At 38.0% G+C, this 25,874-nt stretch overlaps 1 long non-coding RNA gene across 3 annotated transcripts in view; it reads left to right on the top strand.

Moving 5' to 3' along the window:
• LOC102553625 (uncharacterized) overlaps positions 1–25,874 on the top strand; it is a 161,236-nt gene that overhangs the window by 15,316 nt on the left and 120,046 nt on the right. Inside the window, exon 1 of one of the 3 annotated variants that reach the window (XR_005500742.2) lies at positions 22,616–23,930. The exons of the other annotated variants lie outside the window; for them this stretch is intronic. This is a non-coding gene — a long non-coding RNA (uncharacterized LOC102553625). Of the gene's footprint in view, positions 1–22,615; positions 23,931–25,874 lie in introns of those variants that run through there. 3 annotated transcript variants of the gene reach the window in all.

The following is a 25,874-nucleotide window of genomic DNA, read 5'->3' as shown; positions in this document are numbered from 1 at the left end:
TCCAGTAATGAACACATATGGTATGCACTCACTGAGGAAATGGATTTTAGGCCTAGTGCTTGGAATACCTAAGAAAAAATTCACAGATCATAAGAAGCCCAAGAAGACCAAAATGTAGATGCTTCATCCATTCATAGAAAGGAGTACAAAATGCAAATGGGAGAAAATACAGGGACCAAGAGTGGAGCAGGAACCGAAGAAAAGGTCATCTAGTGACTGCCCTACCTGTGGATCAATCTCATATGCTGTCACCAAACCCATTCAGTTTTGCTGATGCCAAGAAGTGCTTGCTGACATGAGTCAGATATGGGTGTCTCCTGAGAGGTTCTGCCAGAGCCCTACTGATACAGATGAGAATACTTGCAGCTAACCATGGGACTGAACAAGGGGACCCCAATGAAGGAGTTAGAGAAAAGACTGAAGGAGCTGAAAGGAATTTCAACACCATAGGAAGAGCAACAATATCAACCAACCAAACCCCACCAGAGCTCTCAGGGACTTAACCACCAGCCAATGTGTACACATGGAGGAATCTATGACTCTAGCCACATATATGGCAGAAGATGGTATTCTCAAGCAACAATCAAAAGTCCTTGGTCCTGTGAAGGCTTGTTTCCTCAATGTAGCGTAATGCCAGGCCATTAAGATTGGAGTGCGTGGGTGGAAATAGAAGCATCCTCATAGAAGCAGGGACAGCAGGGAGTGGGTATGGGAGAGGGGTGAAAGCGGATATAAATAACTCCCTTAAAAAATACAGGACAACACATGTAAACAAATAGAAGCCCTTAAAAAGGAAATACAAAAACCCCTAAAGAATTACAGGAAAACAAAACCAAACAGGTAAAGGAATTGAAGAAAACAATACAGGATTTAATAGTGGAAATAGAAACAATAAAGAAAGCACAAAGGGAAAATCCCTGGAGATAGAAAACCTAGGGAAGAGATCAGGAGTCATAGATGCAAGCATCACAAACAGAATAAAAGAGATAGAAGAGGAGAATCTCAGGGGCAGAAGATAGCATAGAAAACATTGACAAAACTGTCAAAGATAATGTAAAATGCAAAAAGGTCCTAGCCCAAAACATCCAGGAAATGCAGGACAGAAAGAGAAGATCAAACCTAAGGATAATAGGTATAGAAGAGAGTGGAGACTCACAAATTAAAGTGCCAGGGCATATCTTCAACAAAATTATAGAAAAAAACTTCCGGGGTTGGGGATTTAGCTCAGTGGTAGAGTGCTTGCCTAACAAACGAAAGGCCCTGGGTTCGGTCCCCAGCTTCCAAAAAAGAAAAAAGAAAAAGAAAAAAAAAGAAGAAAACTTCCCTAACCTAAAAAATATATGCCCATAAATACACTATAAGCATGCAGAAATCCAAGTAGATTAGACCAGAAAAGAAATTCCTCCTGTCACATAAGAGTCGAAACACCAAATGAACAAAACAAAGAAAGAATATTAAAAGCAATAAGGGGGAAAGGTAAAGTAACATTTAAAGGCAGACCTATAAGTATAACACCAGACTTCTCACCAGAGACTACGAAAACCAGAAGATCCTGGGCAGATGTCATACAGACCTTAAGAGAACATAAATACCAGCCTAGGCTAAAATACCAGTAAAACTCTCAATTAACATAGATGGAGAAACCAAAATATTCCATGACAAAACCAAATTTACACAATATCTTTCTACAAATCCAGACCTACAAAGGATAATATGTGGAAAACTCCAATACAAGGAGGGAAACTACACTCTAGAAAAAGCAAGAAAGTAATCTCCTTGCAAAAAGAAAACAAAAGAAGAGAGATATGCAAATACAATTCCACCTCTAACAAGGAAAATAACAGGAAGCAACATTCACTATTCCTTAATATCTCTCAACATCAGTGGACTCAATTCCGCAATAAAAAGGCATAGATGAACAGACTGGATATATAAAAGGACACAGCATTTTGCTACATACAGGAAACATACCTCAGAGACAAAGATAGACACTACCTTTTACCCTAGAGTAAAAGGCTAGAAAACAAATTTCTAATCAAATGGTCTGAAGAAACAAGTTGCAGTAGCCATTCTAATATCCAATGAAATCGATTTTTGACCAAAAGTTATAAAAAAAAGATAAAAAAAGGAAAAATCCAGCAAGATGAACTCTCAATCCTAAATATCTATGCTCCAAATACAAGGACACCTACATTCATAAAAGAAATCTTACTAAAGCTACAATCACACATTGTACCGCACGCAGTACTAGTACGAGATTTCAACACCCCACTCTCATTAATGGACAGATCATGAAAACAAAAATTATCAGAGACATAGAGAAACTAACAGAAGTTATGAATCAAATGTACTTAAGAGATAATTATAGAACATTTCATCCTAAAACAGAAGGATACAATTTCTTCTCAGAACCTCATGGTATCTTCTCAAAAATTGACCATATAATCAGTCACAAAACAGGTCTCAACACATACAGGTAGATAGAAATAATCCCATGGATCCCATCAGATCACTACAGACTAAGTATTTTCTTTGATAACAACAAAAATGGCAGAAAGCCAACATACACATGGAATTTGAACAATGCTCTACTCAATAAAAACTGAAGTTGTCAAGGAAGAAATAAAGAAGTTAAAGAATAATTAGAATTTAATGAAAAAGAAGGCACAACATACCCGAACTTATGGGACACAATGAAAGCAGAGCTAAGAGGAAAACTCATAGCTCTGAGTGCCTGCAGAAAGAAACAGGAGAGAGCATATGTCAGCAGTTTGACAGCACACCTAAAAGCTATAGAACATAAAGAAATAAGTAAACTCAAGAGAAGTAGAAGGCAGGAAATAATCAAACTCAGGGCTGAAATCAACCAAGTATAAACAAAAGAACTATACAAAGAATCAACAAAACCAGGAGCTGTTGCTTTGAGAAAATCATCAAGATATATAAACCATTAGCCAGAATAACCAGAGGTCACAAAGAGATTTCCAAATTAACAAAATCAGAAATGAAAAAAGAGATATAACAACAAAATCTGAGGAAATTAAAAAAATAAGATCCTACTACAAGAACCTAAAACCTGGAAAAAATCTGGAGGAAAAGGACAAATTTCTAGACAAATATCAAACACAAAGTTAAATCGGGAACAAATAAACCATCTAAACAACCCCACAACTCCTAAAGAAATAGAAGCTGTTATTAAAAGTCTCCCAACCAAAAAGAGCCCAAGTCCAGATGGGTTTAGTGCACAATTCTATCAGACCTTCATAGAAGACCTCATACCAATACTGTACAATTTATTCCACAAAAATAGAAACAGGGGAAGCATTACCCAATTATTTTGATGAAGCCACAATTACACTTATACCTAAACCACACAAAAAACCAACAAAGAAAGAGAACTTCAGAACAATTTCCCTTATTAATATCAATGCAAAAAGTACTCAATAAAATTCTCACAAACTGAATCCAAGAAAGGATCATCCATCACAACCACATAGGCTTCATTCCAGGAATACAGGGACAGTTCAATATATGGAAATCCATCAATGTAATCCACTAAATAAACAAACTCAAAAAATTCACACAATCATTTCATTAGATTTTGAGAAAGCATTTGACAAAATTTAACACCCCTTCATGATAAAAGTCCTGGAAAAATCAGCAATTCAAAGCCCATACCTAAACATAGTAAAAACAATATACAGAAAATCAGTAGCTATCACTAAACTAAATGGAGAGAAAATTCAAGCAATCCCACTAAAATTAGGAACTAGACAAGGTTGCCCACTCTCTCCCTATTTATTTAATATAGTACTTGAAATCTTAAACAGAGCAATCAAACAACAAAAGGAGGTCAAATGGATATAAATTGGAAGGGAAGAAATCAAAATATCACTATTTTCAGATGATACAATGGTATTTGAAAGTGACCCTAAAAGTTGCACCAGAGAACTACTGAGCCTGATAAACAACTTCAGCAAAGTGACTGGGTATAAAATTAACTCAAACAAATCAGTAATATTCCTCTACTCAAAGGATAAACAGGGTGAGAAAGAAATTAGGGAAATGACACCCTTTGCAATAGTCTCAAATAATATAAAATTCCTCAGTGTGACTCTAACCAAGCAAGTGAAAGATCTATATGACAAGAACTTCAATTCTCTGAAGAAAGAAATTGAAGATCACAGAAGATGGATTATCAGGATTAATATAGTAAAAATGACCATTTTTTCCAAAAGCACTTCATGGATTCAATGCAATACCCATCAAATTTCCAAATCAATTTTTCATAGAGTTAGAAAGAACAATTTGCAAGTACATTTGGAATAAAAAAAAAAAAAACCCAGGATAGTAAAAACTATACTTAACAATGAAAGAACTTCTAGGGTAATCACCCTTCCTGACCTCACGCAGTATTACAGAGTAATAGTGATAAAAAATTTTATGGTATTGGCACAGAGATAGGCAGGCAGATCAGTGGAATAGACTTGAAGACGCAGAAATGAACCCACACACCTGTGGTCACTTGATCTTTGACAAAGGAGCTTAAACCATGCAATGGGAAAAAAAAGAGCATTTTCAACTAATGGTGCTGGTTCAATTGGAAGTCAGCATGTAGAAGAATGCAAATTGATCCATTTTATTGCCCTGTACAAAGTTTAAGTCCAAGTGGATCAAAGACCTTCACGTCAAACCACATATGCTCAAATTAATAGAAGAAAAAGTGGGGAAGTGTCTTGATCATATGAGGACTGGGGAAAATTTCCTTAACAAAACATCAATGGCTTATGCTCTATGATCAAGAATTGACAAATGGAACCTCATGAAACTGTAAAGCTTCTGACAGGCAAAGGATACTGTCATTAGGACCAATAGGAAACCAACAGATTGGGAAAAGATCATTACCAATCCTACATCCGATAGAGGGCTAATATGCTAATATTAAAATAAACAAAGAACTCAAGAAGTCAAACTCCAGAGAGACAAATAACCCTATTTAAAAATGGGGTAGAGTGCTAAACAAAGAATTCACAGCTGAGGAATATCAAATGGCTGAGAAGTACCTAAAGAAATGCTCAACATCCTTAGTCATCATGAAAATGCAAATCAAAACAACCCTGCCATTCCACTTCAGGCCAGTTAGAATAGCTAAGATTAAAAAACTCATATGATAACAGATACTTGCGAGGTTGTGGAGAAAGAGAAACATTCCTCCATTGTTCGTGGGATTGAAATCTGGTACAACCACTCTGGAAATCAGTTTGGAGGTTGCTCAGGAAATTGGATATTGCACTACCTAAGGAACCAGTTATACCTCTTCTGGGTATATACCCAAATAGTGCTCCAACGTACAACAAAGACACATGCTGTACTATGTTCATAGCAGCCTTATTTATAATAGTCAGAAGCTGGAAAGAACCCAGATGCCCTTCAACAGAGGAATGGATACAGAAAATATGCTACAGGTACACAATAGAGAACTAATCTGCCATCAAAAACAATGACTTCATGAAATTCATAGGTAAATGAATGGAATTAGAAAATATCATCCTGAATGAAGTAACCCAATTACAGAAAAGCACACATTGCATGCACTCACTGGTAAGTGGATATTAGTCCAAAAGCTTGAATCACCAAAGATGCAATCCACAGACCACATGAAGCTCAAGAAGAAGGATGACCAAAGTCCTGATGCTTCACTCCTTCTTAAAAGGGGGAACAAAAATGTTCATAGAAGGGAATATGGAGACAGAATTTGGAGCAGCAGTGACTGAAGGAACACCCATTCAGAGCCTGCCCCACATATGGCACACCTATATACAGTCACCAAGACCAGATAAGATTGTAAAGCTAAGAAGGGTAAACTGATAGGAACCAAATGTAGATGTCTCCTGAGAGACACTGCCAATGCATGTCTAGCAGGAAACCACTGAATTGAGAACAGGACACCTATTTGGGGGAATCAGAGAAAGATTGAAAGAGCTGAAGGGGCTTTCAACCCCATAAGAACAAAAATGCCAACCAACTAGAGATCCCAGGGACTAAACCACTACCCAAAGGCTATGCATTTACTGACCCCATGTCTCCAACTGCATATGTAACAGAGGATGGCCTTGTTGGGCACCAGGAAGGAGAAGCCCTTGGTCCTGCCAAGGTTGGACCCCCAGTGTAGGGGCATGTGGGAGGGTGCAGTGGGGAATGTGGAGGGAAACACCCTTATAGAAGAAGGGAGGGGGATAGGATAGGTGGCTTATGTCTGGGAAACTGGGTAACGGAATAATATTTGAAATGTAAATAAAAAGAAATATAAATGTATAAATTATCCAAGAAAAATAAAATTAAGAAATAATAGTTATCATTGTGATGTGCTATATATTTTCAACCTCTTGCATTGATAAGTTTATAGTTAAAATTTTGATATTCAATATGTATCTAACCATAGATACTTATTGAAATGTTAGAAACTCTCATATCGAAATGATATTCCTGATCTACAAGTGCAACTAAAAATTGAGGCTATACCAGATGTCTATGGAGAATTCTGGAAGACTTCTAAATTGAAATCCTGGTATAAAACATTGGACTTCATTGCATTGCAGGATGAGGTGACGAAGGAGAAGGAATATAGGGAGAAAGGAAGAGGAGGGCGAGAAGGATCAAGAAAAGATGCTGAAAAAAGAAGTAATGAGATAGATAAACAAACCACAGACAAAATTAAAGACAAATATTTATAAGGATCTTTCCCTCTCCAAACTTAGGAGAATCTGCAAGCATGTGAAATTTCACTTCACTTTTTTGTTACTGTTTTTATGGACACTCTGACTGTGCCAAGTGGTTTCCCCTGGTTTGTACTGAAAATTCGTTTAAAGTATTCCTCCATATCCTCATAACCAAAAATAAGATGTCAGAGAACGACCCTCAATTTCAACACTTTTTCACAGAATATAGTAACATCATTCTGGGAACAGTCTGCCAACCTTAAAATATGACCATTATCTTCAATATTAAAAAAAAAATCGTATTCCTATGTGCCAGCAATGTTCATTTGAAATGTTTAATAAAAATACCACTTAACGGAGTTCATATTTATCTATAACATATATTTGTTGTTGAAATAATATAGCAAGGTGAGAGAGAGACCCAACCGCCTGGTCAGGTGGGCACTCCTGAGGCTGCAGAGCAGAAGAGACCACCAACACTGCCCACCCCTGCCCAAATCCCTGGCCCAAGAGGAAACTGTATAAGGCCTCAGGGCTCCCGTGGGGGAGGGCCCAGGAGCGGCAGGACCCCTGCCTGAGACACCTCCGGAACCTGAAGGAAACAGACCGGATAAACACTTCTCTGCACCCAAATCCCATGGGAGGGAGAGCTAAACCTTCAGAGAGGCAGACAAGCCTGGGAAACCAGAAGAGACTGCTCTCTGCACATACATCTCGGACACCAGAGGAAAACACCAAAGGCCATCTGGAACCCTGATGCACTGAAGCTCCCGGAAAGGGCAGCGCAGATCTTCCTGGTTGCTGCCGCCACAGAGAGCCCGAGGGCAGCACCCCGCGAGCGAACTTGAGCCTCAGGACCACAGGTAAGAACAACTTTTCTGCTGCAAGTGACCTGCCTGGTGAACTCAAGACACAGGCCCACAGGAACAGCTGAAGACCTGTAGAGAGGAAAAAACTACACGCCCGAAAGCAGAACACTCTATCCCATAACTGACTGAATGAGAGGAAAACAGGTCTACAGCACTCCTGACACACAGGCTTATAGGACAGTCTAGCCACTGTCAGAAATAGCAGAACAAAGTAACACTAGAGATAATCTGATGGCGAGAGGCAAGCGCAGGAACCCAAGCAACAGAAACCAAGACTACATAGCATCATCGGAGCCCAATTCTCCCACCAAAACAAACATGGAATATCCAAACACACCAGAAAAGCAAGATCTAGTTTCAAAACCATACATGATCATGATGCTGGAGGAATTCAAGAAAGACGTGAAGAACTCCCTTAGAGAACAAGTAGAAGCCTACAGAGAGGAATCACAAAAATGCCTGAAAGAATTCCAGGAAAACATAATTAAACAAGTAGAAGAGCCCATAGAGAGGAATCACAAAAATCCCTGAAAGAATTCCAGGAAATCATAAATAAACAAGTAGAAGCCCATTGAGAGGAGTCACAAAAATCCCTGAAAGAATTCCAGGAAAACACAATCAAACAGTTGAAGGAATTAAAAATGGAAATAAAAGCAATCAAGAAAGAACACATGGAAACAACCCTGGATATAGAAAACCAAAAGAAGAGACAAGGAGCTGTAGATACAAACTTCACCAACAGAATACAAGAGATGGAAGAGAGAATCTCAGGAGCAGAAGATTCCATAGAAATCATTGACTCAGCTGTCAAAGATAATGTGAAGCAGAAAAAGCTACTGGTCCAAAACATACAGGAAATCCAGGACTCAATGAGAAGATCAAACCTAAGGATAATAGGTATAGAAGAGAGTGAAGACTCCCAGCTCAAAGGACCAGTAAATATCTTCAACAAAATCATAGAAGAAAACTTCCCTAACCTAAAAAAAGAGATACCCATAGGCATACAAGAAGCCTACAGAACTCCAAATAGATTGGACCAGAAAAGAAACACCTCCCGTCACATAATTGTCAAAACACCAAACGCACAAAATAAAGAAAGAATATTAAAAGCAGTAAGGGAAAAAGGTCAAGTAACATATAAAGGCAGACCTATCAGAATCACACCAGACTTCTCGCCAGAAAATATGAAGGCCAGAAGATCCTGGACAGATGTCATACAGACCCTAAGAGAACACAAATGCCAGCCCAGGTTACTGTATCCTGCAAAACTCTCAATTAACATAGATGGAGAAACCAAGGTATTCCATGACAAAACCAAATTTACACAATATCTTTCTACAAATCCAGCACTACAAAGGATATTAAAGGGTAAAGCCCAACATAAGGAGGCAAGCTATACCCCAGAAGAAGCAAGAAACTAATCGTCTTGGCAACAAAACAAAGAGAAGAAAAGCACACAAACATAACCTCACATCCAAATATGAATATAACAGGAAGCAATAATCACTATTCCTTAATATCTCTCAACATCAATGGCCTCAACTCCCCAATAAAAAGACATAAATTAACAAACTGGATACGCAACGAGGACCCTGCATTCTGCTGCCTACAGGAAACACACCTCAGAGACAAAGACAGACACTACCTCAGAGTGAAAGGCTGGAAAACAACTTTCCAAGCAAATGGTCAGAAGAAGCAAGCTGGAGTAGCCATTCTAATATCAAATAAAATCAATTTTCAACTAAAAGTCATCAAAAAAGATAAGGAAGGACACTTCATATTCATCAAAGGAAAAATCCACCAAGATGAACTCTCAATCCTCATCTTCGGTTGGTTTATACACACGTGTGCAATTTCTAGGCTTGAAAGTAAAATGATGCTATCTGGTGCTGGATAGAGGAGCCTTATTTTTTATTATGGCAGCTTGCTATTTTTGTAACATGGTGATTTGGTTGAACACAATAAAGTACAGTAGTAACTGATCTCCCCTTCTTCCTGGATGAGTGAGGAGATGATTAAATGTTGATGTCAGCATCCTTGAGCATATTCAGATGAGCTTCTGCTTTTGTTGAAAAGGATGCTGTGTTTGATTGTGGTCCGAAGCTTTGAAGCACTACTTGGCATCTCCTTCCTTGGAGGTCTCACTGTTTAAACATAACAGATTTGATAGCTTGTTGGTAAGGTGAGGTCCAGCTTGTCTCCACTAGGTCATCTTCATGTGAATCCGGTGGTTATACGGTTTTGTTCTAGGGATATTTCATTTTTTTAATAACGGTTTTAGCTGACATTCATGGAGAGAATGAATCCTTAGAACTGTGCCACTAGTGAAAGGAAATCCTGTCTAGAGTATGTTTCTTTACAAAGCTGTGTCACACCATCATTTGGGCCCTCTGCTGGAAAAGTAGAATCAAGTCTCAAATAATGCCTTTTAAATTGTATCCTCTAGTATTATAGATGTAGGACAGTACTGTATCATACCTCTGTGGATGTAAAATAGCTTGTACCTGCTTTATGATACGTAGTAGTGACCTTGCTTTATCAGAGCTGTTTTTAATGATGTTGCTCAGAATGTTTTCTTTCCAGATGATGATTGAGAAGCTAATTTAAAAAAAAATGGTGCCAGGTACCACAAGAGTAACAGAACTGTGCTGTTTTCTCGGGTTTTGTTTTTTTACTTTTTTTTTTAATGGAGTGTGCTGGATGTCTCTACAGTTTTGTTCAGATGACTGCAGAACCTGGAAAAGCGGTTGCTGCTGTTGATGCATAACACACTGCTATTATTGGTCTTTTTATATAAATATAAATATATATATACAGATATATAATTTGAATTTTTTGAAACTTTAGCTGTGCTGTCAACTTTGGAAAAAAGTATCCCCGTTTACTGTGTTGAGTTGGCACTGTACAGAAATTAACAGCCATATTGGTCTAGAAATGTTGAACTTAAGTTTTTTCCATTTGTACAGGGGTAGCACACTGTATTAAATATGTAAGGTCTTACCTACGTGGGTTTGATTACAAAAACTAATAAAGTATTCTCTAAATTTAAAAAAAAATAATCCTAACAGCATACACATATATATAATATAACATATGTACATTAGATAAAATAAATATATTATCTAATATTATTAAAATCTAATATACATTAGATGTATATAAATAATACTTATTTGACCAATAAAAATATACAATGTACAATGTATGTTAGGTCAAACAGAAAGTAATGTTTATGTTGCAGAAAGAAACAAGCACAGCCAAAAACTGTCAAAATGAAAAAGAAGTTGCTATAATTACTAAAACAAAAAGTTCCAGTGAGAACGCAAATAACAGCAAAATTCAACAACATAATAACTGCAAGAAAGACACATTTTTCAGTAATAACTTTAAATATCAGTGGTCCAAAAATATCCAGTAAAGAGACATAAGTTAGCTGAATGGATCAGGAAATAAAATGTGTCCCTTATCTACATGAATCACAGCTTTGAAGATAGGCATCACCTTCAAATCAAAGGTTCATCAAATTTATTCTAATCAAACTAGGACCAGGAAGCAAGCAGACAATGTTAACATAATATCTAACAACACCAAACGAAAACTAATTAGAAGACATAAATGTTATTTTATTCTAATCAACAGATCAATTAGTCAAGAAAATTTTACAATTCTAAACATATGAGCAAAACTCAAGTGAGTCCAATTTCATTAAGAAACTATCAGAATTAGAGATATAGATTAGCATCAAGCCAATAATAGCAGGACATTATTTAAAGTCCGCTCTTTGTCCAGTAGACACAATTATACTATTCAAAACCTAGAAATTTTAAAAATACAGCAATCTCTTCCCCCTACAAGTGCACCTCTCAGGACTACTTTTAAAAGCTAGACTAAAATTAGGTTCTGTTTTTATATTTTTCTAACAGGACCTCAAAAGTTATGTATACTAAACCTAAAAGAAAATCTCATGCCTAAACGTAGTGTCAGGTGCAAAACACAAAATGAAATCAGTGGTATTCTTTGGAAGTTTCTATGTCACACAGTGCTGTGTCTTTTCTATTTTTTATCTTCTCTTCTTTCTTCCTTGTTTCTTCACTTAATTTTTCTTTTTCTTTTTAATTTTGCATTTCTTTTGCTTATATATTATGCTTCCTGACTCTTTGTATTGGTTATGCTGGTATGCAAATGTGTGTGTCTCAGCATCTTATATGGGTTCCATGCGTTTTTCTTCACATTTTTTCGGTCCTACTCTGGTTTGTTTGTTTGACTTTACCTTATCATTTTTAAGTGCTTGTTTGTATTCTAATGAGAAAGAGAAGGAGTATGGATTTATGTGTTGTGATGTGGGGAAGTTCTTAGAGTTTGCAGGAGAGAAATATATAATCATTGTAATCATAATCATACATAAAACATATATTGTATAAAAACATATATTGGGGTTGAGGATTTGGCTCAGTGGCAGAGCGCTTGCCTAGGAAGCGCAAGGCCCTGGGTTCGGTCCCCAGCTCCGAAAAAAAAAAAAAAGAACCAAAAAAAAAAAAATCCATATATTTTCGGTAAACAAACAAAACAAACAAAACAAAAACAGGCTACAACTAGCATTGTTCTTATGGGGTCTCAAGCTCCTTCACCTCTTTCAGTCTTTTCTCTAATTCCTCCAACAGGGGTCCCCTTCTCAATTCAGTGGTTTACTGCTGGCATTGGCCTCTGCTTTTTACATACTGTGGCTGTGTGTTTCAGGAAAGATCTATATCCAGTTCCTGTTAGCCTGCATTTCTTAGCTTCATCCACCTTATCTAGTTTTGGTGGCTGTATATGTATGAGACACATGTGGGGCAGGCTCTGAATGGCCTTTCCTTCAGTCTCTGTTCTCAACGTTGCTTCCCTATTACCTCATATGGGTATTCTTATTTTTTTTTTTTTAACATTTAAAGATAGCCATTTATTATACGGGAAACATTGGTTTAAAAAAAGTCATACTGTGAATGACATTTCACCACTTACAAATTCTCTTGAATTCTAAACATTAAGGTTTTTAGAAAATCATAGTATTTATTTATTTTTTTTAATTTATTTAATACTTAATAATAATTCTTTGGTTTCCGGGCAAACATCCCCCTCCCCCCCTCCCCTTCCTTATGGGTGTTCCAAGGGTATTCTTTTTCCTCATTTAAAGAAGGAGTGAAGCATTCACATTTTGATCATCTGTCTTGAGTTTCGTTTGTTCTAGGGATCTAGGGTAATTCAAGCATTTGGGCTAATAGCCACTTATCAATGAGTGCATACCATGTATGTCTTTCTGTGATTGGGTTAGCTCACTCAGGATGATATTTTCCAGTTAATAAAATGGTTTTCCGTATAATAAACCATCCCTGCATGCCTGGGATGAAGCCTACTTGGTCATGGTGGATGATTGTTTTGATGTGCTCTTGGATTCAGTTTGCCAAAATTTATTGAGTATTTTTGCGTCGATATTCATAAGGGAAATTGGTCTGAAGTTCTCTTTCTTTGTTGGGTCTTTGTGTGGTTTAGGTATAAGAGTAATTGCGGCTTCATAGAAGGAGTTCGGGAGTGCTCCATCTGTTTCAATTTTGTGGAATAGTTTGGATAATATTGGTATGAGGTCTTCTATGAAGGTTTGATAGAATTCTGCACTAAACCCGTCTGGACCTGGGTTGTTTTTGGTTGGGAGACCTTTAATGACTGCTTCTATTTCCTTAGGAGATATGGGGTTGTTTAACTGGTTTATCTGTTCCTGATTTAACTTCAGTACTTGGTATTTGTCTAGGAAATTGTCCATTTCCTGTAGATTTTCAAGTTTTGTTGAATATAGGCTTTTATAGTAAGATCTGATGATTTTTTGAATTTCCTCCGAATCTGTAGTTATGTCTCCCTTTTCATTTCTGATTTTGTTAATTTGGACACACTCTCTGGGTCCTCTCGTTAGTCTGGCTAAGGGTTTATCTATCTTGTTGATTTTCTCAAAGAACCAACTTTTGGTTCTGTTGATTCTTTCTATGGTCCTTTTTTGTTTCTACTTGGTTGATATCAGCTCTGAGTTTGATTATTTCCTGCCTTCTACTCCTCCTGGGTGTATTTGCTTCTTTTTGCTCTAGAGCTTTTAGGTGTGCTGTCAAGCTACTGACATATTCTCTTTCCTGTTTCTTTCTGCAGGCACACAGCGCTATGAGTTTTCCTCTTAGCACAGCTTTCATTGTGTCCCATAACTTTGGGTATGTTGTACCTTCATTTTCATTAAATTGTAAAAAGTTTTTAATTTCTTTCTTTATTTCTTCCTTGACCAGGTTATCATTGAGTAGAGCATTGTTTAATTTCCACGTATATGTGGGCATTCTTCCCTTATTGTTATTGAAGACCAGTTTTAGGCTGTGGTGGTCTGATAGCACTCATGGGATTATTTCTATCTTTCTGTACCTGTTGAGGCCCGTTTTTTGACCAACTATATGGCCAATTTTGGAGAAAGTACCATGAGGAGCTGAGAAGAAGGTATATCCTTTTGCTTTAGGATAGAATGTTCTATAAATATCCGTTAAGTCCATTTGGCTCATGACTTCTCTTAGTCTGTCTACATCTCTGTTTAATTTCTGTTTCCATGATCTGTCCATTGATGAGAGTGGGGTGTTGAAATCTCCCACTATTATTGTGTGAGGTGCAATGTGTGTTTTGAGCTTTAGTAAGGTTTCTTTTACGTATGTAGGTGCCCTTGTATTTGGGGCATAGATATTTAGGATTGAGAGTTCATCTTGGTGGATTTTTCCTTTGATGAATATGAAGTGTCCTTCCTTATCTTTTTTGATGAATTTTAGTTGAAAATTGATTTTATTTGATATTAGAATGGCTACTCCAGCTTGCTTCTTCTGACCATTTGCTTGGAAAGTTGTTTTCCAGCCTTTCACTCTGAGGTAGTGTCTGTCTTTGTCTCTGAGGTGTGTTTCCTGTAGGCAGCAGAATGCAGGGTCCTCGTTGCGTATCCAGTTTGTTAATTTATGTCTTTTTATTGGGGAGTTGAGGCCATTGATGTTGAGAGATATTAAGGAATAGTGATTATTGCTTCCTGTTATATTCATATTTGGATGTGAGGTTATGTTTGTGTGCTTTTCTTCTCTTTGTTTTGTTGCCAAGACGATTAGTTTCTTGCTTCTTCTGGGGTATAGCTTGCCTCCTTATGTTGGGCTTTACCCTTTAATATCCTTTGTAGTGCTGGATTTGTAGATAGATATTTTGTAAATTTGGTTTTGTCATGGAATACCTTGGTTTCTCCATCTATGTTAATTGAGAGTTTTGCAGGATACAGTAACCTGGGCTGGCATTTGTGTTCTCTTAGGGTCTGTATGACATCTGTCCAGGATCTTCTGGCCTTCATATTTTCTGGCGAGAAGTCTGGTGTGATTCTGATAGGTCTGCCTTAATATGTTACTTGACCTTTTTCCCTTACTGCTTTTAATATTCTTTCTTTATTTTGTGCGTTTGGTGTTTTGACTATTATGTGACGGGAGGTGTTTCTTTTCTGGTCCAATCTATTTGGAGTTCTGTAGGCTTCTTGTATGCCTATGGGTATCTCTTTTTTTAGGTTAGGGAAGTTTTCTTCTATGATTTTGTTGAAGATATTTACTGGTCCTTTGAGCTGGTAGTCTTCACTCTCTTCTATACCTATTATCCTTAGGTTTGATCTTCTCATTGAGTCCTGGATTTCCTGTATGTTTTGGACCAGTAGCTTTTTCTGCTTTACATTATTTTTGACAGTTGAGTCAATGATTTCTATGGAATCTTCTGCGCCCGAGATTCTCTCTTCCATCTCTTGTATTCTGTTGGTGAAGCTTGTATGTACAGCTCCTTGTCTCTTCTTTTGATTTTCTATATCCAGGGTTGTTTCCATGTGTTCTTTCTTGATTGGTTCTATTTCCATTTTTAATTCCTTCAACTGTTTGATTGTGTTTTCCTGGAATTCTTTCAGGGATTTTTGTGTCTCCTCTCTATGGGTTTCTACTTGTTTATTTATGTTTTCCTGGAATTCTTGCAGGCATCTTTGGGATTCCCCTCTGTAGGATTCTACTTGTTCTCTAAGGGAGTTCTTCACGTCTTTCTTGAAGTCCTCCACAGCATCATGATCAAAAATGATTTTGAAACTAGATCTTGCTTTTCTGGTGTGTTTGGATATTCCATGTTTATTTTGGTGGGAGAATTGGGCTCCGACGATGCCATGTAGTCTTGGTTTCTGTTGCTTGGGTTCCTGCGCTTGCCTCTCACCATCAGATTATCTCTAGTGTTATTTTTTTCTGCTATTTCTGACAGTGGCTAGACTGTCCTATAAGCCTGTGTGCCAGGAGTGCTGTAGACCTGTTTTCCTGTTTTCTTTCAGCCAGTTATGGGGACAGAGTGTTCTGCTTTCAGGCGTGTAGTTTTTCCTCTCTACAGGTCTTCAGCTGTTCCTGTGGGCCTGTGTCTTGAGTTCACCAGGCAGGTCACTTTCAGCAGAAAAGTTGTTCTTACCTGTGGTCCCGAGGCTCAAGTTTGCTCGCGGGGTGCTGCCCACGAGCTCTCTGCTGTGGCAGCAACCAGGAAGATATGCGCTGCCCTTTCCGGGAGCTTCCGTGCACTAGGGTTCTAGATGGCGTTTGGTGTTATCCTCTGGCGTCTGAGATGTGTGTGCAGAGTGCTGTCTCTTCTGGTTTCCCAGGTGTGTCTGCCTCTCTGAAGGTTTAGCTCTCCCTCCCACGGGATTTGGGTGCAGAGAACTGTTTATCCGGTCTGTTTCCTTCATGTTCTGGCGGTGTCTCAGGCGCAGGGGTCCTGCCGCTCCTGGGCCCTCCCCTACTTGAACCCAGAGGCCTTATACAGTTTCCTCTTGGGCCAGGGATGTGGGCAGTGGTGGGCAGTGTTGGTGGTCTCCTCCGCTCTGCAGCCTCAGGAGTGCCCACCTGACCATGCGGTGAGGTCCCTCTCCCATGGGGTTTGGTAGCAGAGAGCTGCTGCGGGCCGGGATCCGCGGGTCTCATATGGGTATTCTTGTTCCCTCTTAAAGAAGGAGTGAAGCATTCGCATTTTGGTCATCCTTCTTGAGTTTCCTGTGTTCTGTGCATCTTGGGTGATTCAAGCCTTTGGGCTAATAGCCACTTATCAATGAGTGCATACCATGTCTGTTTTCCTGTGATTCGGTTACCTCACTCAGGATGGTATTATCTAGTTCATTCCATTTGCCTATGAGTTTCATAAAGGCATTTATTTTGATAGCTGAGTAATATTCCATTGTGTAGATGTACCTCATTTTCTGTATCCATTCCTCTGTTGAAGGTTATCTGGGTTCTTTCCAGCTTCTGGCTATTATAAATAAGGCTGCTATGAACATAGTGGAGCACGTGTCTTTTTTATATGTTGGGGCATCTTTTGGGTATATGCCTAGGAGAGGTATAGCTGGGTACTCAGGTATTGAAATGTCCAATTTTCTGAAGAACCTCCAGATTGATTTTCAGAATGGTTGTGACATATTGCAATCCCACCAACAATGGAGGAGTGTTCCTCTTTCTCCATATCCTCACCAGCATCTACTGTTGCCTGAGTTTTTGATCTTAGCCATTCTGACTGGTGTGAAATGGAATCTCAAGGTGATTTCGATTTGCATTTCCCTTATAACTAAAGATGTTGAAGGTGCTTCTCAGGCATTTGATATTCCTCAGCTGTGAATCCTTTGCTTAGCTCTGTACCTCCTTTTTAATAGGGTTATATGTCTCTCTGCAGTCTAAGTTCATGATTTCTTTGTTCTTTCTAGATTTTGGATATTAGCCCTCTATCAGTTGTAGGATTGGTAAAGATTTTTTCCCAATCTATTCATTGCCGTTTTGTCTGAATGACAGTTTCCTTTGCCTTTCAGAAGTGTGTAGCTTTATGTACTTGTTGATTCTTGATCTTAGTGCATAAGTCAGTGGTGTTCTATTCAGGAAATTTTCTCCAGTGTCCATGTGTTTGAGATTCTTCCCCCTATTATTGTCTATTAGTTTGAGTGTATCTGGTTTGATGTGGAGGTCCTTGATCCACTTGGACTTAAGCTTTGTACACGGTGATAACCATGGATCGATATGCATTCTTCTACAAACTGACCTCCAGTTGAACCAGCACCATTTGCTGAAAATGCTATCTTTTTTCCATTGGACGCTTTTGGCTGCTTTGTCAAAAATCAAGTGACCATAGATGTGTGGGTTCATTTTTGGGTCGTCAATTCTAATCCATTAGTCTATCTGTCTGTCTCTGTACCAATACCATACAGCTTTTGTCACTATTGCTCTGTAATACTGCTTGAGTTCAGGGATAGTGATTCCCCAAAAGTCTTTTATTGTTGAGGATAGTTTTAGCTATCCTGGTTTTTTTGTTTTTCCAGATGAATTTGCAAATTGTTCTGTCTAACTCTATGAAGAATTGGATTAGAATTTTGATGGGGATTTCATTGAATTTGTAGATCGCTTTTGGTAAAATAGCAATTTTTTACTATATTAATCCTGCCAATCCATGAGCATGGGAGATCTTTCATCTTCTGAGATCTTCCTCAATTTCTTTCTTCAGAGACTTGAAGTTCCTATCATACAGATCTTTCACTTGCTTGGTTACAGTCACACTGAGGTATTTTATATTATTTGGGACTATTATGAAGGATGTCAGTTCCCTAATTTTGTTCTCAGCCTGTTTATCTTTTGTGTAGAAGAAGGCTACTGATTTGCTTGAATTAATTTTATACTCAACCACTTTGCTGAAGTTGTTTATCAGGCTAATTAGTTCTCTGGTAGATCTTTTGGTGTCATGTGAGTATTCCAACATATCATCTGCAAATAGTGATGTTTTTACTTCTTCCTTTCCAATTTGTATCTCTTTGACCTCCTTTTGTTGTCTGATTGCTCTGAACAGGACTTTGAGTACTATATTGAATAAGTAGAGAGAGAGTGGGCAATATTGTCTAGTCCCTGAGTGGGATTGCTTCAAGTTTCTCTCCATTTAGTTTAATATTAGCTACTGGTTTGCTGTATATGGCTTTTACTATGTTTAGGTATGGGCCTTGAATTCCTGTTCTTTCCAGGACTTTTATCAAGCAGGGTGGTTAAATTTTGTCAAATGCTTTCTCAGCATCTAATGAAATGTTCATGTGGTTTTTATCATTCAGTTTGTTTATATAAGGATTACATTGATGGTTTTCTCTATTTGAATGATCCCTGCACACCTGGGATGAAGCCTACTTGATCATGATGGATGATCCTTTTGATGTGTTCTAGGCTTCAGTTTGCAAGAATTTTATTGAGTAATTTTGTGTCAGTATTCATAAGGGAAATTGGTCTGAAGTTCTATTTCTTTGTTGAGTCTTTGTGTGGTTTAGGTATAAGAGTAATTGTGGTTTCATAGAAGCAATTCAGTAGTGCTCTATCTGTTTCAACTTTGTGAAATAGTTTGGAAAGTATTGGTATGAGGCCTTCTATGAAGGTCTGATAGAATTCTACACTAAACCCATTTAGTTCTAGGCTCTTTTAGGTTGGGAGACTTTTAATGACTGCTTCTATTTCTTTAGGAGGTATGGTGTTGTTTAAATGGTTTATCTGTTCCTCATTTAACTTTCCTACCTCGTATTTATCCAGAAAATTGTCCATTTCCTCCAGATTTTCAAGTTTTGTTGAATATAGGCTTTTGTAGTTTGATCTGATGATTTTTTTTTAGTTTCCTCTGATTCTGTTGCAATGTCTCCCTTTTCATTTCTGATTTTGTTAATTTGGAAACACTCTGTGTCCTGTGATTAATCTGGCTAAGAGTTTATCTATCTTTTTGATATTCTCAAAGAACCAGTTTTCATTCTCTTGATTCTTTGTATAGATCTTTTTGTTTCTACTTGGTTGATTTCAGCCCTGAGTTTGATGATTTCCTGCCTTCCTCTCCTCCTGGGTGTATTTGTTTCTTTTTGTTCTAGAGCTTTTATGTGTGCTGTCAAGCTGCTGATATCTGCTCTCTCCTGTTTTTTTCTGCAGGCATTCAGACCTATGAGTTTTCCTCTTAGCGCAGTTTTCCTTCTGTCCCATAAGTTTGGGTAGTAGGTTATACCTTCATTTTTATTAAATTCTAAGAAGTCTTTAATTTTTTACTTTATTTCTTTCTTGACCATGTTTTCATTGAGTACAGCATCGTTCAACTTCCATGTGTATGTGGGCGTTCTTTCCTCCTTTTTATTGAACACCAGCCTTAGTCCGTGGTGGTCTAATAGGAGGCATGGGATTATTTCTATCTTTCTGTATCTGTTAAGGCCTCTTTTATGACTGATTATATGGCCAATTTTGGAGAAGGTAACATGAGGTGTTGAGAAGAAGGTATATCTTTGTTTTAGGCTAGAATGTTCTATAAATATCTGTAAACTCCATTTAGTTCATAACTTCTGTTAGTCTGTCTATGTCTCCACTTAATTTCTGTTTCCATGATCCGTCCATTGATGAGAGTGTGGTATTGATATCTCCTATATTGTGTGAGGTGCAATGTGTGCTAGGAGCTTTAGAACGGTTTCTTTTATGTATGTAGGTGCCCTTGTCTTTTGAGCATAGATATTTAAGATTGAGTTTTCATCTTGGTGGATTTCTACTCTAATGAATAGGAAGTTGCCTTCCTTATCTTTTTTGATGACTTTTGGTTGAAAGTTTATTTTATTTTATATTGGAATGACTACTCCTGCTTGCTTCTTCAAACCATTTGATTGGAAAGTGCTTACCAGCCTTTTACTCTGAGGTAGTGTCTGTCTTAGTCTCTGTGGTGTGTTTCCTGTAGGCAGCAAAATGCTGGGTCCTCTTTACATATCCAGTCTTTTAATCTGTATCTTTTTTGGGGGGTAATTGAGTCCATTGATGTTGAGAGATATTAAGGAATAGTAATTGTTGCTTCTTGTTATTTTCATATTTGGAGGTGAGATTGTTTGTGTCCTTCTCTTCTTTTGGTTTTGATGCAAAAAGATTACTTTCTTGCATTTTCCATGGTGCCTCCTTGTGTTGGGCTTTGCCATTTATTATCCTTCATAGGGCTGAATTTGTAGAAAGATATTGTGTAAATTTGGTTTTGTCATGGAATATCTTGGTTTCTCCCTCAATGTTAATTGATAGTTTTACCAGAAACAATAACCTTTGTTGGTATTTTTGTTCTCTTAGGGTCTGTATGAGACCAGTCCAGGATCTTCTGGCTTTCATAGTCTCTGGTGAGAAGTCTGGTGTAATTCTGATAGGTCTGCCTTTATATGCTACTTGACCTTCTTCCCTTACTGTTTTAATATTCTTTCTTTGTTTTGTGCATTTGGTGTTTTGACTATTATGTGACGGGAGGAGTTTCTTTTCTGGTCCAATCTGTTTGGAGTTCTGTAGGCTTCTTATATGTTTATGGGCATCCCTTTCTTTAGGTTAGGGAAGTTTTCTTCTACAATTTTTTGAAGATATTTACTGTCTCTTTAAGTTGGAAGACTTCACTCTCTTCTATACCTATTATCCTTATATTTGTTCTTCTCATTGTGTCCTGGATTTCCTGTATATTTTGTGCTAGAAGCTTTTTCCATTTTCCATTATTTTTGACAGTTGTGTCGATGTTTTCTACAGTATCTTCTGCTATGGAGATTCTCTCTTCTATCTCTTGTATTCTGTTGGTGATGCTCGCGTCTATGACTACTGATCTCTTCCCTATGTTTTCTATCTCCAAGGTTGTCTCTCTTTGTTCTTTCTTTATTGTTTCTATTTCCATTTTTACCTCCTGAATGGTTTTGTTCACTTTCTTCTCCTGTTTGGTTGTTCTTTCCAGTAGTTCTTTAAGGAATTTTTGTGATTCTTCTGTAAGTGCTTCTAGTTGTTCACTTTTGTTGTCCTGTATATCATTAAGGGAGTTATTTATGACCTTCTTATAGTCCTCCATCATCATGATAAAATGTGATTTTAAATCTAGATCTTGCTTTCCTGGTGTGTTTGGATATCGAATGTTTGCTTTGGTGGGAGAATTGGGCTCTGATGATGCCAAGTAGTCTTAGTTTCTGTTGCTTAGGTTCCTGTGTTTGCCTCTTGACATTATGTTGTCTCTGGTGTTAGCCTGTCTTGGTGTTTCTGATTGTGGATTGACTCTCCTCTGGGCCTGTGTGTCAGCATTAATGTAGACCTATTTTCCTGTTTTCTTTCAGCCAGTTATGGGAACAGTATTCTGCTCTCAGGCGTGTAGACATTCCTGTTGTCTGGCTTTCAGCTCTCTGTGTGGGCAGGAACCAGAAGGGTCCTGCCCCTACTTCTAGGTCCCTGGGCACAGGGGGCACTTGGTGTTTTCCTCTTGAGTTGGGAATGTAGGCAGAGAGTAGTCTTCTCTGGTTTCACAGAGTGTCTGCCTCTCTGATGATCTACTCCCCCCCCCCCCAGGATTTTGGTGCAGTTTTTGCTTGACCAGTTCAGTTAGATCTAGTCACAGATATGGACCACAGGACTCCTGCAGCTTGACTTCTCCTATATTCTATTGTCCGGGGGCACTATGCAGTCTCCTCTTGGGCCAGGAATGTAGACAAAGGTGGGCATAAGTGGCAGTTTGTCTTGCCCTGCATTCTCAGGATTGCCCGTACTTCGGGGTGTTCAGCTCTCTTTCTCTCTCTCCCATGTCATTTGGTTGCAGGGAACTATGGGCTGGGATCAGAGAAGATTGGGCCCTAGCTAGAAACCAGAAATACCCGGTCCCAGAGAAATTCTGCCTTTGTGTGTCCGGAGTCCACCAGCCAGTTCACTTGGAGCAGAATAGTTGGTCTTACCTCTGCTCTCAGATGTGTAGTCACTCCTTGTAGCTGGCTTTCAGCTGTCCGTGAGGGCAGCAACCAGAAGGGTTCCGCTCCTAGGTTCCTGAGCGCAGGGGGCACAGATGGCAAGCGAGTTTGATTAGCTATTAACTTGCATTGTTTAATTATTTTAATTAGTTTTTAATAGAAGTTTTCAAAAGAATTAGAACTTTACATTCCATTTTAAATGAATTGCATACGTACAATACCTTTTACAAAAGTTTATGCATATGTATCTTGTAACAAATACAACCTTAATTTATATCAATGTACAAAGTCCATACCAAAGGTAAAATATTTGGTTTGTTAATATTTTGTCTAGAAGTAAATTCAGTAATCCATCCTTTTATCCTATTATTTTTATAAAAATACAACCCTAAAAATATCCATTATAAGCTTCAAAAATAACCATTATGTAACCTCTGTTCATAAGAATTCCTGTGGAAGTGAAAGATCCCACGCAGAGAGACCCTTATTCAAGTCTTGGGAAATCGTGGACCCCAGACACAGAGAGACCATTTTGGATGTAATAAGCAAAGGCAAGGTTTATTACGGAGATCTATTACAGAGATCTCCAGGCTGACACGTATCCCACGCAGGAGACAGAGGTGTCGACCCGGACTTTTAGAAGCAAGGGGTTTTTATACGGTGAGGAACAGGGGGATAGGGAGAGTTGGCGCAGCTATAAGTGATTTGCCCATTCAAACATAGCAGTGAGATTACAGCACAGCAGAAGAGTATGTGCTGACTGGGGCGTTCAGGTATTTAGAAGCCAGGGGCTTATCAGGATTTGAAGGACATCTGGTTAAAGTGTGACTCTGAGTAAGCTGGGGGAGGTGTCCTCCTGCCAAATGGTTTATGAGTCAGTCCTGATAGCTTGGGCTGGTTCCTGTATTCCTTTTCTTTATCTTTATGGTCTGTTAGCCCTTGCGGCAGGGCAGGCCCCATCATGCCTGGACTTGCCTGGGCTTGTTTTTCACAGTGTTTAGCCCTGAGTCTGTGAATTTTGAAACTTACTCTTTTAATTTTACATTTTTAAACCTTAAATCTGTATAATTTTCCTTTCAGAAGAATGAGTAGAAGGCAAGATAACTGAAATGAAAGCCATCTCTGGATCAAAACAATCTATATGTTTATCTTATAATTTCTTTTCTATCAGAGTCAATTCTTTTTCAGCCTCACCTGATAATTTTCTTGAACCTTTTAAGTCTTTATCACCTTTTAAGGTTTTATATATATCACTTATACTGAGAAGTCAATCCAATTGAGGGCCTTAACCAATTAATATCTACTAACAATTTTGAAAAATCATTAAGACTTATTAAATGGTGTCTCCTTATTTGTACAGTCTATGTTTGAATTTCCTGTAGACTTATCTTATATTCTAAATAGTTAATAGAGTCTCCTCTTTGTATTTTTTTTTCAGGAGCATATAAAATCCGAAGCAAGTTAAATTCTCTACTTCATCATTCATTTTTTTTCTAAGATGTCTCTATTTGAAATAGCAAGCAAAGTATCATCCATACAATGGTAAATTATGGATTAAAGAAATAGTTCATACATTATCTCTAATGGCTATTTTACAAAATTTTGCCATAATGTAGAACTGTTCAACATTCCTTCTGGCAAGACTACAATGGTACCTTTTTGTTGACAAGGAGTAGTTAAACTTGGCATCCAGGAAGCAAATTTTTCTCTATCATATTCTTATAAAATAATTGTGAAAGAGTGGTCTTTTAATCACTCCAATAGGCCATTCCTTAGGTAATATGGAAGGCAATGGGACTTCAGGTCTTAAGGAGCCCATTGCATGGATGGTTTTTATTAATCCATCTTAGATCTGTCACCATCCTTCCTTTCCCAGATTTCTTATTAATGATGAATACTGGATAATTCCAAATGTTCATAGATTTTTCTATATGTTGACTATTCTGGTGCTCTTGAACTAGCTGTTCTAGTGCCTGTAACTATTTCTTTGTCATAGACCGTTGTTTTCCCCAAACAGGTTGGTTAGTCAACTATGTTAGTGGTAAGACTGTTAGTGTTTTATCAGAAGTGACTCCTCCAGGTAAAGTCGAAGAGTAAGCCGCTATTGTGTCCTGTGTATGGACAGCCTGGACATTATGTAACATTCTTTGATAATATTGAATTTTTTAAAAGTAGAAGCATCTCTTATTTTATGGTTTGTCTCTGAAATTGGAGGAATGCTAATTCAAGCTTCCCATTGTTATAATAAATCTCTTCCCCATAAATCCATGGATTATGGATTAGCAATATATGTCCTTAACCTGCCTATTTGAACTTCTGGCCTTCTACATTTAAACCATTATATTTTGATTTGTTTTACTTGGGATAATATCTACTTTCTGAAAAGCCCAACCTGAATTGTAAGGTTTTGATGAGATTATATTTATACTTGCTAAAGTGTGTACCATTTCTTCAATTTCATTACTATTTATAAGCACCTTTAGTTTTGGCCTCTGGCTGTGTATAGAAGTATCACAAAATATTTGTTTCTTGGTACCTTCTGACTTCTATTTGTTTGTTTGTTTAGCTGTAGAAGTTGCTGTGACATTGATATCTGGGTTTTCTGGTTTTGTTTTGTTTTTTATTATAGTCCAGCCATTTCCCCCTCTTTGTCCTCACTCAACAGTTCCTTATCCCATTCTTCCTCCCTCCTGTTCCTAAAAGTATGCTTCCTCACCTGGAGGCCTCTGTCTTCTCTGTGACCTCAACTCTCTCAAGGATTTGGCACATCTTCTTCCACTGAGGCCATACCAGATTATCTTAGTTAGGGTTTTACTGTTGGGAACAGACATCATGACTGAGGTAAGCTTTATAAAGGACAATATTTAATTGGGGCTGGCTTTCAGGTTCAGAGGTACAGTCCATTACCATCAAGGCAGGAGCATGGAAATATACAGGCAGGCATGGTGCAGGAGGAACTGGGTGTTCTATATGTTCATCTGAAGGCAGCTAGACATTCTTGGCATCTAAGAGTAAGGTCATAAAGCCCAAACTCACTGTGACATATCTACTCTAACAAGGCCACACCTCCAAATAGTGCCACTCCCTGGGCTAAGCATAAAAAATAAATAAATAAGTAAATAAATAAAACCATCACACTTCAGTCCCTGGCTCCCATAGACTTGTTCAAATATATAAGTCTATGGGACCATACCTACTCATAGCATAATAAAAAAGTACATTTAGTCTAGCTTCCAAAGTCCTTACAGTCTATTGCAGTCTCAAAAATCCAAAGTCTCTTCTGAGATACATCTAATCACTTAACTGTAATCCCCAAAGCAAGACAGGAAAACAGCTAGGCAAACTCCAAACACTGTCATGTATAAAGTCAAAGCAGTTTTCAGATCTCCAATTCCTTTTTCATCTTTGCTGACAGCAATACACTTTCTCCTGAGCTGGTTCCACTTTCTCTTAGCTTTCCTCAGCAGATAGCCCATGGCTGTAATA

Source organism: Rattus norvegicus, chromosome 2 (assembly GCF_036323735.1).
Source record: "Rattus norvegicus strain BN/NHsdMcwi chromosome 2, GRCr8, whole genome shotgun sequence".
NCBI classification, from domain to species: Eukaryota; Metazoa; Chordata; class Mammalia; order Rodentia; family Muridae; genus Rattus; species Rattus norvegicus.
This window is presented reverse-complemented; position numbering and strand designations above follow the sequence as displayed.